Raw genomic sequence first — 12,935 nt, forward strand, 5'->3', positions numbered from 1 at the left:
TTCCAAATGTAAGTGTAAAAAACAATAATACACAAAAACACAGTCCTACACGCACACACACACACACACACACACACACACACACACACACACACACACACACACACACACTATATTTACTTTTGGGATTGTTATTTTCATGGTCTTCAGTATTATCTTAGAGCCTTCAGTCTGTTTTATTTTACAGGCTACAGCAAGTTGAACATGGCATTCTCTTGCTGCTGACCTTTAAAACACAAGAGATCTGCTCTTGAAATCCTAAAAAATAATAATAGGAGAAATGGTACTCGGGTCTGTGTGTTTGACTGTGTGCTTGTGAGCCTGTGTGTTTGTGAGCCTGTGTGCTCCACTGACTCTCAAATTTGCAAACACTCAAATGCCCCATTAACACGCATGCATACTGATGCACATGCACACATACACACATATATTGATACCCTCACCCGACAGATACACAGACACAGTCCCTACTGTCATATCCTCTGTCTCCAGGGAGACGAGCTCGCTGTCATGGTACACTTCCCACAAATGGATTTGTAACCCCACGCCTCCTGGGGGATATTTGAGAAAAGGCTTTAACTGATTTAAAACGAATAATTATGAGCCCTGCTTCCCTGCAAAGTCCATTTTTATTCATGGTTGCTTACACTCTGGAGCTGTAGTCTTGGGGTGGTTGGGCGGCGCCCCCTCCCACACTCCCTGCTGGTCGTAGGGAGGGAGCTGCAGTGCGGCTGTCCCTTCATCTTAGGCCTGAGGGGGGTTGATACCTGCCTCTCCCTACCCGGCTCCGATGAACCTCGATGGGATGTGAAGCCATGCAGGAAGTGGAGCCTGGGTCACAGTGACCACACACAGCACACCTGTTCATAAGTAGCTACATCCAATATGACATCAATACTTCCTCAGGTGGAAAAAACAGAATTCTATTTAATCCAACCCGCCCCCACCCCTCTCTACCTCTCTACCTCTTTTTCTTTTTTCTGTCTTTCTCTTTATCTCTTCTTGTTCCCTTCTCTCTTTCTGTCACCAGCCTCATACATACCCGTACCCTCTGCACCCCCCATCACATTCATCACACCTTTTTTTGTTATCTGTATGAATTTTTAATCAGGCATGAAAACAGTTGGAATATTTCATATTGTTGCAAATACTGCAAAAGAATTGTAATGGCGCTCCTCTAATAATGTGTTGGAGCTGATTTAATTTGCCTTTATAATTAGGCCAGGTAATGAATCTCAGCAGGGGCGACTGTGAAACCATTAAAAAAAAGAAAAAGAATCTCACAAAGAGGTGGCGGGGGGAAGGATGGGAGGAGTGGGAGAGGTAGATATGCCACATCCTTGGAGGAAGACTTTGCCTGTTTGTAGATTTTGTGCTTTCCTAATTTCTCTTTAGGTGAACACTCTGCTGACTGACACTCTAATTAGATTAGGGCTGCATGCTCTTTGGGCATATTAGGAGAAATACGTTGCATCTTAAACTAGCGGGTGGAGCAGTCTGTCAAATGAAGAGAAAAGGTGTTTATGCATGAGTGACGGTGCATTTTGATATAATTTGTGTGTCTGTGTGTGTGCGTGTGTGTGTGTAGGATGGAAAAGCGTAATGTGGTTGTTTGTGTTTGTCGACGAGCGTATATTTATCTGCATGTGTTTATTAACGGCAGGTTCTGTACCTGGCCCAGCCCATCTGCTCGCCTCGCCAAACCGGTGACATCATAGAAACTCAATGATACGCCTGTTCCTCAAAGCGGCTGCCATCGCAGCTGTTACCGCAGCAATGAGAAGACCTCGCTCTCTTTTCTCTCTCTCTCTCTCTCTCTCTCTCTCGTTCACACACACATTCAAGCTTCTGTCTGCTCTAACTGCAGAGCCAGTCTTCTGACCATCTCGACCGCTGGACATTATGGATGTCAAAATGTTGATCGTAACAACTGTTGTGATGGTCGTTCAGGGTTTTAAATCCATTGGAATGAAATGGTGTGTGAAATGGACATTAAAGTGTTGGATTGCCGCTGATTTCTCAAGGTCAGGTGCCCATCCCTCTGTGACACTCTGTGACTATTGTGTTGGCAACAGAGTCATCCCAAGGTGACACAGTCATTTCAGTGCTGCTCTGCAATTCTCTCAGGGAGGAAGGAGAACCAGCAACTTCAGAGCCAAACATCTAAACTTTTCTCTTTGGTAAACTAATAATTGGCAGCATTAAAGCAGAGCACTATGAAGCCTTTCTGGTCAACATATCACTCTGAAACAATCCTACAGGTTTCCAGTCGCTGAATGTGTGGATTTACAATGTTTAGAAAGATATTTAAATGCTTTTCCATAAAGAAAACCAAAATGCTTGACTGCTTTTGATAATCCTTTTCTCCCAGAACGCCACCGAACATCAGTATTAGAACACATACAGTAAGAGGGTCTACTCTGAAGATTTAGATATTTTACAGAAACACACATTTAAAATGTAGATATTTTAAGCAAAATAAATCAATTGCATTAACACAGCCAGCCACAATAATTGAAAAAACTAACTGATTAGTTTATTGAAGCTTAAAACAAACAAACAATAAAGTGGTTGTGATATTGTCCAACTAAAGATTGAATGCACTCATGCAGAATGATTTCTTAAACTCAAGGGCTTATTGAAGCGCAAAGAATATTTGTGCATATTACGACAATGCCAGAAATGTAGCAATCATTTTCAGTAATGAATATTGACTTGTGTTTTATTCTTCTTAAAACGACCATAAAAATGAATCGAAGTCAATAATATTATTTAACCAAGGCCTTAAGGACTGATTACCTATCAACTTGGAGAGGAGGCAGCCCTGCTCAAATCATAGTTCAGAGTCAAGACTGGGTACAGTAGATCTAATAAAAGTTCAACACAAAAACATTACTTTCTTTACACCCTGAATAAAACCTACAAATTACCATTTCTACCGGATAAAATGTAATTTGATATATCTGAAATAAATATTTTCAATAGTCATGTATGAATTGTGGATATCTCCAATGGGAATCCAGTCGTCTCTGTAATCTCATTATTGATACAGTATCTTAATCGAATTCTGACCAGTAAAGATATATTTGTAGATATCTTATGGATTCTCTGTGTTAAAGTGGGTTGCTGTTCATTTTTTAAAGTAGCAGTTGAGGAGTTTTTCAATTTGCTGTTCAAACAGGAAGAACAAACCCTCACTGGTGCTTCTTTTATGTCCCTGCATGCAGTTTGAGTGTATGATAAATATTGAGCTTGGCCTAGTTTAGCTCAGGTTATGCATGTGTGTGGGTTCAGTGACAATGACTAAGGCTGAGGGTTTAATACTTGGTAATGGTTAGCCTAGGGTTAACAAATCTTTTCACAACGACAGTACAAACAATATCCTAACGAGCACATAATCAGAAATACTCTGTGGGAGCATGTACGTATAGTATTCAACAACTATATTACGCTTATATCATTCAGAATAGTTGATTAGTGAAATGAGTGACTTCAACAATATGTGCGTTAACAAAGTCTAGTTTACTTGAAAGAAGCATCCAATTCCATTTAGCTTCTTTTAGCTAATTGTTTTGATTTCCCACCCTTTCACATTCACTTTTCTCGTTCAGTCTTATGACTCGTTTTCGGCCACAGCACGCAGGTTTTAAGAGTGAAAAATCTCATACAATCTACTGTACGCTTACCTACTCTGCTCCAAATGACACACAGACAAAGTAATGGTGAACACAATGAAGCATTTAGCAGCTAAAGAGACTAGAGAGACCAAAATAAAATATTTTGGAATTACATTCATCAGGTGGCGAGGAACAGAACTCTACTCTGAATGCTAATGTTGCTCCGCCCCTGCTGGATACAGGACACTGTTAGCTAATGTTAGCCATATAAACGTGATCATGTTTCAAGGTAGTGGTGTTTTATTTGCAACCTGCAAAGTCATTGCATGTTACAAGATGTATTTTCCTATCTTTAATTATTCCAAAACCAAACTCTGCTGCAAATCTTACAAAATGGAAAATAGTTAAATGGTCAGCATCATCACACTAATTATATGAGCAACACATATATTATCAGTTACATTCTCATCAATCAGCTGTTCAACCACTCATCTCCCGTCATATACGGGCTGCAGACGATAACCACTGTCGCTTAGCTGAAGGAGGGTTGACACGAAGTGCAACATGTTGGAACAGAGACACAAGATGGGATGAAAGAAAGGACGGAGATTGTGGAGATTGGAGGAAGACATGTACTTTCCATCAGATTGTGATGTGGCAGCTGCTGTATGTTTGAAATGCATTAGTGCTAATAGCGGTGCCATTAGGGGAGAGAGAGGCACTCTGTTGATGGGTTGCCATGATGAAACCAGGGAGAGGGGTGGGGGGGTGACAAAGAGAGGCACAGAGGGAGAGAGAGGTGTAAGTGAGAAAGCAAGCGAGTGAGGGAAAGAAGGTATAAGAGACGGAGAAAACGGGAAACAGAGATGGAGCCATCTTCCAGGCCATTTACTGCAATCATCACTCTCTAATCAATCAAACCTTTCATCATAGGACAACACAATCTCTCCTTTTCTTTCTCTTCTCCCTCTGCCTCTTTCTCTCTTCATCTCCACTCAGCCACCCACTCTCATACATAACACAGTGGTATTCATGTGACCTCTGCTCTTGGTCCTCACAGATGTATGTTCATTGGTGCCTTTGTAAAACCTCCAAATAATATACATACAGTGTTCGCCTCCCCAAGGCTAATAGCCTTTGCTTTTCCAACCATCATTTGCCAGTTCTTTGAATTAGATACTGTAAATGCTTGAGTGAGGATTAATGCTGGCTACATTTTGCCAGCATTTCACCCCCACATGTACTGCCCTAAAGTCACAATAGTTCCCCTCAGAGGTGTAACATGGTCTTAAGTGCGAGGGGCACTAGCTAGAGTTGCAAGGGTTTGTTCACTTGACCAAGTTCGGCTCCTTTCATAATGCCTCTATTTGATATAATTGGCCCTTCAGAGGAAATGAGTGAGAATCATTGTGGCGACTCTCAGCCCAGCCCTCGAAGCTACCAGCTCCATTAGCCACAGAATACATTACTCTTATGAGGGCTGCCTTTGACGGATTCAAATTTAGATTCTGGTAAAATAGACAGAAATGAAAAGACTCCTTTCTCTGGCTTTGATTCATCTTGCTCTACCCTCAACATTTCCATTTTTTAAATGGAAATTCCCCTCTTTTTTTTGTCTTTTGGAAATGTTGCCAAATTCCTGTTGTCATGTCTCACTGGATTAACTAAAACAGGCAGCAAATGTCCAAGCACCTCCTTTCAGTATTTGTTAGCAAATCATTTCCTACTGAATTGTGCCATTTCCCCCCCCCCCCCCCATTAGTTGAGCTAAACTAATAGGATGGGATAGGAAGTGATTTTTATCGGCTCAGTATTTTCTATTCACTGACCATCATGTTGAGCTCATTTTGCCTGCTCTCTATTTCCCGAATTGCATATGTGTCCCTCATTTCTAAACCCAGGTGCAGGCTTTCTGAAGCGGGAGTAAAAAATCAAATTGATTTTGCCAACCATCTTGTGTTGGCACCACAACAACCAAAACTCAAAAGGATCTCCGGAGCAGAGGCCCGAGAGGGGGAGGTTGGAATATAGCTATGTGTGAGCCCTTTCTTGAAATGCACAGTGCTTATTTCAAACACTGATAAAGCATAGCCACACTACATTATCACAAATAAACTGCATCTATTTTCATTGTGAGCTGTTTTTTATGTTCCTTATGACTGCGCTTAGACAGTGCTTGCAGCCTGCCGAGCACGTAATGGAACTCATAAACAGTGTTATCACTAAATCCTGAGCCATAGAGCGGACTTCCATCTGCTCGCCACTGGAAGGGAGAGAAATGAGGAGGGGCGATGTGGAGAGAAATTCCTACACAGTATACAATAGAGCAGAGTCTCCTCCCCATCAAATGTATCTGATGGTGTGGACGCCTCAGAAGAAACTGCACCGAGCTTTACTTATGCTCAATACTGAGATGCATCTGTAATGGATGTTAACACAAAACAAGAGAAAGCTTAGAGTGTGCGTCGGTGTGGATCAAGCCACATTCGATCAATTGATCAATTAGCATTATGTCGATACAGACTTCACCTTAAATTCCCATTTTGACTGCAGCCTCTCCCTCTTCCTGAGCTCTTGTATCTCCTCTCCTGGTGCCTCCCCTCGCTTTCCATCGACTGCTGCTCTGCTCACAGCTTTGATCAGGCTTTTGGTTGCTGTGGTGACCCAACAGTTTCGTAATTTCAGCTTCTTGATTGCAGACCACTGTAATTTGCTTAAGTGGTGCTCTCGAAGGTAGAAATGTCCTTTTCTCCGTTTTCTTCCCTTCCCTTCTCCCAACAGTTTCCTCTCTACCGCTGCTGCTGTGGCTTTTTTCCCCCGCTCCACATCTCACCCCTAATGTTTCTCTGCTGCTTCAAGAGAGACCTCTTGACAACTCATGCTGTTCTACACTCAAGTAAGGGGGGGGGGTTTGAAAATGGAAGAATTACTGAAACAGGTAATGAAAAACACAAAGATAAGTTTGTCCAGGAGTGAGGGTTGAGAGAGGCCCCCATGTCTAAATCCCAGTGATCGATCCCCGTGCTTCACAGGAGATGGGAATCGATAGTCAGAAATCCAGCAAGTCTTGATTTTCCTATTTCAACACATAACTAATACCCATGAAATGTTGTTTTTAAGTCCCTTCTGGTCACATCAGAAGGGATTTGTTTATTTCTGTATTTCAATATGTTCTCCTTTTTTATTGTCGGCATTGACACATATTGTCTTGGTGATTAAGTGATACCTTGATGTAAATGTATCTACATTAAACATATTTGTGGGCCATTTATTAGAGTTGACATAACATTGACATTGGTTCATGGTCTGTGCCTTAAACCCCCTAGTCCTCGAGGGCACCCTGACAACAATTTAAATTTCAGACTGAAAAATGTAAAAAGAAAAATCGCTAAATATGACAACGTGTTGCTTTTCTATCGTTGTGAGTTGAATTTTTTGTGTTTTAGACTTCAGGTTGCACAAAAGAAGCAATTTTGCCCATTTTCCCCTATTGTCAGAAACGTTATAGACTGAACGGTTAATCATTAATCTAGTCCCAATTTAAAGGGATGTCTGCAGAAAAATACCCTTAATATTTTATGTCCAAGGCGTTTCTGTGGACCAAGGTGTTTCAAGGAAAGTGATGCGTCTGAGCGGACAGGTAGTCATTTTCTGAGTGGTGACGGGCTGGTTTTGCTGTAGCAGAGGACAGATTCCTGCTCCAGTGTATTCTGTCCTCGGTGTCTGTCTGCAGATATCTTAAAGCAGTCTTCCCTTAGTCATTTGAATGTTGAAATCATTGTGAGGGACAGCAATGCATCTGATGGAAATGATTACGGGGCCGAAAATAACAGGTTTACTTTGGTTGGCGCTGATTGTTGATTGGCCACTCTCAGCCAGCCTGTAAGGGGGGGGGGGGGTGTGACTTTTCAGGACTCTACAGTATAGACTAGCAGGGGTAAAATGGCTGAAAAACATCAGTGAAGTCAAAAGCTGTATTCAACCCTCTTGGAAAAATGGAACCTGGAAACATTTCACACAGATAAGTGGAGCTCCAGTGTCCCACCGAGCTGCAGTGGGATTGGACGGGGGACGTCCAGACCAGTTTGTTTGTGATTGGTCACCCCAGATGCCATAAAAATGTTTGACGTGGATAATTGTATTTGCATTATCAAATCCCTCTGGAATCCAATGATAGCGTTATTATTGCCATGGCCTGTTTATCTTATTTGTCTTTATTTGGTGTTACAGCACCTCTTTCCTGCTTCCCAGCTGATGATCAGATTGGGGGCTTGTTTGGGAGGTGTTGGCATGCGTGTGTCATGTTGGATAGGCTTTTTATCTGGCACTGTGTCCATGCAGTGTGGTGATGCTATCAGCGTTAAAACCTGCTTCTCAATGGAGCCCTGTCAGCCAACAATGGAGAGCAGCATTACCCAGAGTGCAGCAGGACAAAGCCTTCTTTCGTTATCGCAGGATTGGAATATTCACAGACTGATTTAACTGCTTTTACCAAGGGGAAGTGTCAGCCTCTGAAAGAAAGAGACCGCACAACAGAGATGGGGGGGGGGGAGAGAGAGAAAAAGAGAGGGAATGAGGAAAAGAGGATTATGTGACCTGCAGGATGTTTACAAAGAGAGATTTATAGAGCAGAAATTGCAGATTCATGGGTGAAATTGGGGGCATGAAATGCAACCGCGGCATGTGTAACCTTAATATTCTTTTAAATGATGTATTCTTAATTTCACAATAACCGCAACTCTCTTTCTCAATGGTGAACTCCAAAAACGAATGCTTTGGCTCAACAGCGAAAATCAACGCAAAAGTCTGCATCAATCTTTTTTGAGTTATGGCAACTTCTAATAAAATGATGTTCAACCAACAAACTACATTGAGTTAGAGGAATTAGCTTTTCCTCTACAACCAAATGTATTTTTAATTACCGCTTACTTAATATAGTGTTTACACAATATTCATAAGTTGTAAGTATGATAATTGTGACGTTTTTAAGTTGTTCCAATTAGATCCTCTATTGTAGTTTTTAGCTATTTCATGTCAGTATTTGAATCAGTGTGAACATGTTTAACACAGAACGCTTGCTCATTCATCAGCACACTCTTCAGCGTACTCCAAAAGAACAAATCTAAACAAGAATATAATCTGAACAAAATCTGATGGTTCTGTCTGTGGAAAATCCTTTTTCTTGAGACTCATTACTTTGCTTCAAAAGTGCATTGAAGTTCCTTGTGATAGCTCAGATTAAGAGCATGTTAGCAGAGCACTGCACTTTTAGATATTCTGTCCGTCCTTGATTTTTGGTTGCCCCGACCACAAAGGTCGCCGTCTTGTGGTCAGATCCTCTGGAGAACAGAGTCACAGATGATGTATCTAAGCCTCAAACTCTTCTGTGTCCTTGTAAAGCAAATGAAAATATATGTTACCGTGTTCGAGTTGATGAATTTGATGATTACGACCGACTTTTTAGTCATTCTAAATTCAGTTGATCCACAGTCCAGTTTAAAAAACAATATGTCTGTGAATGAATTTAGATTTCACAATGTAGTTGACGGTTACACGAATAAGCTTTTCCTCACCACGGCACAAATATAAAGCAGCCGTACACAAGTAGGCTTGTAAAGTGGGGAGCGGACTGGAAATACTAAACTCAAGAAAAATGTACTTATCAAGCCAATTTTATAAAGTTACTACAACTTGGATTTTGTTTTAAATCAATGACAGAGTTTAAATGAAACACAATATTAAGTTGATGTAATTACCAGCCTTATTATGTCTCAGAAACTCATCAAATGAATGTTTGCAACTTAAAAGGTTAATCAAAATCAAGTTTGATCTTACCACCGTGCATTTCATTAAGTGGCGGTAATAGGTACCCTGAATTACTTCTGTGCTACTCTGTCTCTCCTCTCTCTCTCCGTCTTCTATCCCGTGGGTTGCTGTCCTTCTTTTGTGGGAGTCTTTGAAGAGCGTACGCAGTTAGAGAAAGAAAGGCGCTCTGTCTGAAGAGGAGCAAGACATTGATGAGATGTGCAAGGAGAATGTCATTCACTTTGCTGAATTTTCACTGTGTATTGGAGCTTTAATCTGGTGGCACATTTGTTTATTGGCATACAAATGAACATCTGCATGGAGCTATGCTTGGACGCCATGGTCTCAGCAGCTCCCTAATCGCTTAAAAGCCTGGAGATGCAGAGCATGCCAATGAGAGAGCGACAAAGAGAGAGAGAGAGGGAGAGAGGGAGAGGGAGGGAGGCAGCCGCGCCCAAGGCCTCCGTCATGCACTCCTTTATCTGAGTTTCACTCTAGCTCAATAGTTCTCTCCCTCTCTCTGTCTTCCAGGTCAGCAGTTTAATTTCCAGTTTGCTGGTTGACTCTTTATTGACTTGACATTATAAAGAGGCGTTCTGGTCATCTTCAGTGGCTAAGACTGTGACAACAGTCGTATTTTTCAGACCAGACACTTCAAACTAGGGCCGGGGAATAATCCCAACTGATCATTTATCGTCTTTCTATGGATCGTTGGGGAAATCATTTAACGAGATCTCACGATACACAATTACGTCGTCTATATTGTTAATAACAAGCACATGCTAACTCAAACGTCTCCAACTCTGAACTGTCAAAGTCATTTTGTCATTGCATTTTTGGTTTCGCATCACACTTTACATTACTACTCAGTTTAATGCGATGAACACAAGGCGTGTATACTATATATATAATATAAAATATTTATTAATTGTTTCTCTATATTTACACTAAAGTTGAAAATACTTTTCATTTTTCAAAGTTTTTAATTCACACAGGAGTATACACAAATAGGCTTTACCATGTGGTTATTTCATATAGACTATTTATATATTGATTTACCAGAAAACATGCTATATAATGATTTATACAAACAAAATGTCAATCTTTGTGGTATCGTCCAGCCCTACCTCAAACAACATGTCTGCATTTATTTGTAAAGGGATGTGACAGTGCACCAAATGTCCTCTTCCAGGATAAAGGTGCAAATCCACTTTTGAATCCGTTATAGGATACTCTTTAAAAGTTAACATTTTATTTATATACATCTCTTTGAGAGTAATGTATTTCTGGATAGTTGGTAAGTTTTCCTTTCTCTATCTTCATTTAATTGATTTTCATTGTGATGTCATCAGAGAACAACTTTTACTTTATGTTTTATGTATGCTTGAGAGTTGTGCTGATTTTAAATGTTTTTTTTATTGATCTTTTATTTCATCATTGTGGCCATATGTGTCTGTTCACCTGAAGCTGATAATGAAGACACTTTTAAAGTTTTAAAGGCCACATTCAGCTCTTTTGATGAAGTGTCACAGTTGCCTTCATGAAGGTGTTGAACCGGTTTGAGTGGTGTTTCTGTTCTTCCAACTCTATTGTCCTCTTTAAGGCTGTAGTTGGTGGTGCTGTTGAATTGTATCGCATTATACTGAGAGATCTAGTATTTTCTCTTAACCATATATATATTAATTAGGGATAAAAAGTAAACAACACCACAAACTAGAGCCTCCAAGATGACCCTAACGTTGAATGAATCAACCAACAACACCTCTCTAAAACAGTTGAAATATATATATATATATATATATTGACAGAGTATATATTGAGCTGCACAGTACACACAGCAACATCGTTCAACTCCATTTGGACCTGCGAGCTGCTGGATCCCCCGTTTCATTTTAAGAAGAATTTTTAAGTACAAGTAAAAACAAACAATGTTTGTCCACAAAACACATTTCTGTAAATAAGAAATACAGTGTGCCCGCTCCCATTAAAGGATCGGATTTAACATCCTGTGAATCAAAAAGGTTCGACCAAAGAACAAGAAGTCATATTTTATTCACAGCCAACCCCTGAAATTCAAGATCAAAGTGCTTAAAAGGCTTTCAGATGTTTGACAAATTTCTGCATGTCTCTGATTGATTAACCTCCGTTTGAAAATCATATTTCATGAGCTCACGTTTGAACACTTGTGCAAACTTATGAGCCAACTAAAGGAAATGAGCTGAACTAATTTGTTTCTGATGGTGTATTGTGATTTCATTTTGACGTCTCCCCTTTTAGTATGAATGCCCTTGTGTTTGTATTTCTTTTACATTACATTTACATTCTCCAGATGAAATTAGATGTCAGTCATTTTCTTACTTAACATACGTAAATGGTAAATGCACTCCTGTGCCGTGTGAGCACCGGAGTCATAGTGTACGAGTGTGTGCTTAGCCCGCACGATTGCATTCGCCCCTCTTACTGGAGAGGTCTCACCAGCTAATATGGTTGAAGGTTTATCTAGTTCGAATGTCTTGAGTTTCATACCATTTGACATGTAGAGATGGGATATAAGGATGCTGTGGAAATAGAAAGACAGAGGGAGAGATAGGTAGAGACATGAGGAGAGATTGGAATGAGGAAGATAAGAAAAGGAGTTTGAACGTATAGCTCAATAACAGGTTCGATTTAAACTTTACATAAGCAGCCAAAATCACCTTCTTTAGTTTTTCCTCCTTTATTCTGGTTGGGTATTTCACACTAAGTGAGCAGTGTGTGTGTGTTGGTGTGTACCTTATGGGCTGATGTACGTGGGTTAATGAAGAGCAGTAAATGAAATCCTTTATTGTGTTTGATATAATGTCAGCTTCCATTAGGGAAACTGGTGCTACGAATGATTGCTAGACAATCGAGGCCAGGAGAGAGGTGCGGTGTGTGTGTGTGTGTGTGCCTGTGTGCACACACCCCAGGGCACGGCAGAGGCACAGAGTGTGTTCTGTAATTATAAAATCATTAGCAGGTGTCCAGAGGAGATATGAATATGACTGTAATCTGTCCCCACCCATGATGGAGCGCTTGTCTCACACTCAAATGTCAACCTGTCTCAGCCAGCCCATTGAGAGAGCTCTCAGATTCAAATTCAAAAGGTTTAGTCCCGGCGACCACACTCCGTCATTACATGTACCCCTACATATGACAGTCTTTATGTGCCAGCCATTTTACAATCAAGTATTGTTACCCCGCATAAGTCACCTGTCAAGGTCCTCTTCACATATGATGACATTTTGGGGCTTTAAAGGCTCCAACCTTCACATGACAGGATTTTTTTAAGTTTAAATGTGTAACTACAAGCATTGGATGACATTAAAATACCAGCATGTAGCTGATGACAAGAAAACACGCTGGCAGAAGAATAGCCTCATAGTCTGACAGACTGACAGGAGATAGGCAGGCATCTGTCTGGTCAGACATAGAAACAAGCAGACATTGTAGCCCTGGCAAGGAGACAAAGTCACATTGTAATCTAGAGCAGAG

The 12,935-nt window shown here is 40.7% G+C and overlaps 1 protein-coding gene across 1 annotated transcript in view; it reads left to right on the top strand.

The window, feature by feature from the left end:
• The window catches only part of cacna2d2a (calcium channel, voltage-dependent, alpha 2/delta subunit 2a), a 139,683-nt gene that overhangs the window by 67,718 nt on the left and 59,030 nt on the right, over nt 1-12,935 (top strand).

Source organism: Cottoperca gobio, chromosome 5 (assembly GCF_900634415.1).
Source record: "Cottoperca gobio chromosome 5, fCotGob3.1, whole genome shotgun sequence".
Lineage (NCBI taxonomy): Eukaryota > Metazoa > Chordata > Actinopteri > Perciformes > Bovichtidae > Cottoperca > Cottoperca gobio.